The sequence below is a fragment of the Salvelinus fontinalis genome, chromosome 4, assembly GCF_029448725.1.
Source record: "Salvelinus fontinalis isolate EN_2023a chromosome 4, ASM2944872v1, whole genome shotgun sequence".
Taxonomy (NCBI): Eukaryota; Metazoa; Chordata; class Actinopteri; order Salmoniformes; family Salmonidae; genus Salvelinus; species Salvelinus fontinalis.
The window spans coordinates 32,213,860-32,219,138 of NC_074668.1; the positions used below are offsets into that span (position 1 = coordinate 32,213,860).

The following is a 5,279-nucleotide window of genomic DNA, read 5'->3' on the forward strand; positions in this document are numbered from 1 at the left end:
GAGAACGCGTTTCTACTGCTCCAATGGCGGCAACTTTTACACAACTCCAGCCGACGCTTGGCATTGCACATGGTGATCTTAGCGTTGTGTGCGGCAGCTTGGCCATAAGCCCATTTCATGAAGCTCCCAACGAACAGTTCTTGTGCTGACATTGCTTCTAGAGGCAGATTGAAACTCGGTAGTGAGTGTTGCAAATGTGGAGAGAGAATTGTTACACGCTAAGGCTTCAGCACTCGGTGGTCCCATTCTGTGAGCTTGTGTGGTCTACCACTTCGTGGCTGAGCCATTGTTGCTCCTAGACGTTTCCACTTCACAATAACAGCACTTACAGTTGACCGGGGCAACTCTAGCAGGGCAGACATTTGAGGAACTGACTTGTTGGAAAGGTGGCATCCTATTACTGTGCCATGTTGAAAGTCACTGAGCTCTTCAGTATGGGCCATTCTACTGCCAATGCTTGTCGATGGAGAGTGCATGGCGGTGTGCTCGATGCTATACACCTGTCAGCAACGGGTGTGGCTGAATTAGCCAATTCCACTAATTTGAAGGGGCGGCCACACACTTTCGGTCATGTAGTGTATATGGAAGCACACTGGGATCTTACGACTCCTCACTTTGTTACAGATGAGTAAGAGACTTTCAGACTGCAGAAATACAAGCTAGATATTTTTACCTCTTTTATAGGGGAAAGCTAGGCTAAGTCTGGCCCAACTAATAAAAATATTTGGTTGCATTTTGTTGTTCAAATTGTATGCTAAAAGATCAAAGCCCTGTAGTGGCTATGCGAGAGGACATTTGGCTTAACCTGTCAATTTTTCCTCTGAAACCTTGGATTTAGACTTGGGGAGAGCAGAGCACTTCTGTCCACACACTGGACAGTGAAGGAGTTAATGCATGTCTGTTTGGCCTGTGGAGAGAATCACACATAAACCTCAAACAATGTTCCAGGTCCCACAGCATGGTTGTTTTCGGAACTGAATGGACAGGAGTTATACAGCTTTTACATCCAATCATTGACCTCCAAAGGAGCCTCTAATCAGAAATTAAGTTTAAAGATGAGAAGGAAACCCAAATTAAGTCCCTCATTCTAACCAACTGCATCTTTAACTTGTTTCTTGGGTTTTCTGAAATATCTTTATTGTATAAGGCGTATGAGTCTATTCACAAAATTAACATAGTGTACTAGAGGTAACCAACAGCAAATCGTCAAACAAGTGACTGCACTCTCATCAATGAGCATGGGCCTGTGGGCTGCCAATTTGTCCAAACCATGTGAGGGGGCAGAGGTGGCTGCCTTGAAGTGCTGGTGAGTGGGTGCCTTCCTTTGGGGAAAACCACTTCCACAGTAATCTGTCTGTCTCTGTGGTCCGGCAGTGGCAGACAGTCAGAACGGGCTCCCAGGCAGCTTCCTGTGACTTCCCAGGCCAGACCCAGGGAGTGGGCTACAGTACAGGGAGCCCAGTGGACAACCCTGCCTCCACTGACAGACAGGCAGCTGCCTCCCTCACTGTTTATTTGTTTATCCAGAAGCCCACAGAACCACAAGACAGGAACCCCTGCTACCTCCATAACCAGCGCTGGCCTGTTCAATCAGTCCAGTCTGATCTGAGGCGGAGCAGGGAGGGGGTGGGTGGGGGCTGTCAACCAGACCTTTAGAACTAACATCATGAAGCAAATTAGGGGGAGCCAGGCTGTGCTCAGGATATGGCTTTATTGACTCTCCAATAGTAGGGATATTCAGTATTCATCAAGCACATGTTAGGACCATAATCGAAGGTAACAACATTGAATGAACAAACATGAACATAAAGATGATAATGTTGTATCTAACAATGAGTTTCAATGTGTTTTTACAGGTTGAAAGAGACTTTGAACAAGAATATAAGAAGCTCCAAAAGTAAGTTTGTTGCCACTAATGTTATAGGGGAACTCCTCTTTTCAAACTCATTCATTATCTCCAGTACCAAACCAGTGTCTACATATGTGAAAACGGCACATTTATACATTTTGTAGAAAAAAAATAACGTTAAAAAGTTCTACCCGATGAACTGATCTTCAAACACTATGAGATTTGTGTGCAGCAAGAAAATACCCTTAAAAATAGCAAACTTTTTATCCTACTATGTGATGTCACAGAGAGGCATTTTTAGGACCTTTTTTCTCTCTTTTTAACCACAGATCATAGAAATGTGCCATTTTTACATATGTAGACACTGTTATTGTGCTGGAGATGACTTAATTTGTCATTTGTACTCCGTTTTACATACTGTATGTATTGACTCTGCATCATTAGTGCAGCAAAATCCCCCATTGCAGATGAACCCGGAATTGACAGACTAGAAAACATAACGAGTGCTATTTTAAGTGTAAGTTTCCCATTGATTTTTAGAGGTGAACACATGCCTGTTCTCAACATTTAACCTTGAAATAATTATTTTCATGGGAAATACCATGTTAGAATCTTACACCTCTCTCTTCTGACCCAATGCTGAAGTGAGTTAGGTTACACAATATACACTGAACTAAAATATAAACGCAACATGTGAAGTGTTGGTCCCTTGTTTCCATACACACAAAAAGCTTATTTCTCTCAAATGTTGTGCACAAATTAGTTTGCATCCCTGTTAGTGAGCATTTCAGCTTTGCTAAAATAATCCATCCACCTGACAGATGTAGCATATCAAGAAGCTGATTAAACAGCGTGTTCATTACACAGGTACACCTTGTGCTGGGGACAAAAGGACACAATTAAATGTGCAGTTTTGTCACAACGCAATGCCACAGATGTCTCAAGTTTTGAGGGAGCATGCAATTGGCATGCTGACTACAGGAATGTTCACCTGAACTGTTGCCAGATAATTGATAAATTCTCTACCATAAGCTGCCAATGCTGTTTTACAGAATTTGGCAGTACGTTAAACCGGCTTCACAACCGCAGACCACGTGTAGCTACGCCAGCCCAGAACCTCCACATCTGGCTTCTTCACCTGCGGGATCGTCTGAGACCAGCCACACGGACAGCTAATGAAACTGGGTTTGCACACCCCAAAAATTTCTGCACAAACTGTCAGGGAAGCTCATCTGCGTGCTCGTCGTCCTCACCAGAGTCTTGACTTAACTGCAGTTCATCGTCGTATCCGACTTCATTGGAGTTGTGCTATTTACGGATTAATCCCGGTTTCAAATGTATTGTGCAGATGTCAACGTTGTGAACAGAGTGCCCCATGGTGGCGGTGGGGTTATGGTATGGGCAGGCATAAGCTACAGACAACGAACACAATCGCATTTTATCGATGGAAATTTGAATGCACAGAGACCAGATCCAGAAACCCATTGTGGTGGCATTCATCCGCTGCCATCACCTCATGTTTCAGCATGATAATGCACGGCCCCATGTCTCAAGGATCAGTACACAACTTCTGGAAGCTGAAGATGTCCCAGTTCTTCCATGGCCTGCATACTCACCAGATATGTCACCCATTAAGCATATTTGGGATACTCTGGATCTACGTGTATGACAGCGTGTTCCAGTTCCCGCTATTATCCAGCAACTTCGCTCAGCCATTGAAGAAGAGTGGGACAACATTCCACAATCAACAGCCTGATCAACTCTATGTGAAGGATATGTGTCACGCTACATGAGGCAAATAGTGGTCATATCAGATACTGACTGGTTTTCTGATCCATGCCCCTATTTTTTTTTTTTAAGTTAGGTGACCAACAGATGCATATCTGTATTCCCAGTCATGTGAAAGCCATAGATTAGGGCCTAATGAATTGATTTAAATTAACTGATTTCCTTATATGAACTGTAGCTCAGTAAAATCTTTGACATTGTTGCATGTTGCGTTTATCTTTTTCTTCAGTGTAGATGGTTTGTGTGAAACGAGGGAGAGAAGCATTCTCTTGCCCAAGACTTTCTGTGAGCTAGCACATAGGAGGCCCTCCCCTGTTGTGTGTTAGAGGTTAAAGAGACTCCCCGAGGGGCCTGCAGACTGAGTGAGAGCACTTCACATTTAGGTTTTGTTGAGTAGGAGACATGGCACCACAATACACATTTCTTACACATGATGAGTAAGAGGAGCAGGCATGTACAGACGTCTTAGCACTCCCCTCTGTTACATATCGTTAACTCTTAGTGAACATAAATCTGCCATCTAGCTCTTTGAACTGTTGTTGAATTCAATAATCTATTAATTTGTGTGGAAATATACCGTGTCATTTGAAAGACAGGTCGGGTCAAATTTAGCAAATTATTTCATCATCCAATGCCTTCCACAGTAAGTCTAGCATCTATAATCCCATAGCAGTATTTGTCTACCTGAGATCAGCTTCTAAATCCATACTCCTACGGCATTATACCGCAGCATCTGGGAGTGTAGAGAGGCTGGCTGTTGGCGGCAGTAAAGGGCAAACTGTTGGGGCACACAGGAGCGAGGAGTAGCAGCTGCTCCAGCAGGCCTCCATTAACACCTTGTAGAAATGGACTTCTGGCCCACATCCAGAAGAGCCCTCCTCAGCCCTCGCATTCTCCTGCCTCCCGTCAGTTCATACAGATTGGAGAATGAAGATGGAAATAGGAAAACTGTTGTTTTTTCAGTCCCCTTCTCCTCCCCCCTCCCTTAATGAAACCCTGAAAACTGATGTGACAGCATTCTCCTGGGAGTTGCTAAACAGCCCCTCGTTTCCCTTAATTGATATAATGAACGGCACACAATTCAGCCTCCATAGTTTCGTAATTGCCATTTTAACACCCATCATTTAAATGAATGCGGAGGGATGATTGAAGACATAAATGCTTTTATGCCAGAATTTAGTTGACAGTAACAAAAAGCAATCCTAGTATTTTTAATTAGCAAAAGGGAAGTCATAATAATGTGTTTTATATTAAATCAATGCATTTTTGTAATCCTATTGAATGTCCCAGTCCATAGTGACTTGTAGGTGTTTATTTGTAACATGCAGGCTGGACTGAGATATCCCATTAAGACTGTGTCAGTGAATGCTTTATAGAGATTAGAGGGGTTTGATCAGGATGAACACAGTCCACCCTTTTTCAGTACTCTCCCTGCTGAATGTAAAAACATGATCCTACCGTCAATTTGCTCTGTTGATGCCCAACTGTACTTGGACATAAGCTTTCCAAATGTCATATGTTATATTATTGTGATATCCAAGGTACACCTGAAAAAAAACAAAATCCCTTCCTTTACAGGTTGGAAGATCAGACAAAGAAGCTCCACAAAGACGAAGAAAAGCACAGGCTGACATAGGTTTGT

At 43.2% G+C, this 5,279-nt stretch overlaps 1 long non-coding RNA gene across 1 annotated transcript in view; it reads left to right on the forward strand.

Moving 5' to 3' along the window:
* Positions 1 to 5,204, forward strand: part of LOC129853550 (uncharacterized) — a 24,257-nt gene extending 19,053 nt beyond the window's left edge. The window contains exons 3-4 of the long non-coding RNA XR_008759139.1: positions 1,857 to 1,897; positions 2,902 to 5,204. This is a non-coding gene — a long non-coding RNA (uncharacterized LOC129853550). The remainder of the gene's footprint in view (positions 1 to 1,856; positions 1,898 to 2,901) is intronic.
* Positions 5,205 to 5,279: the final 75 nt, after the last annotated feature.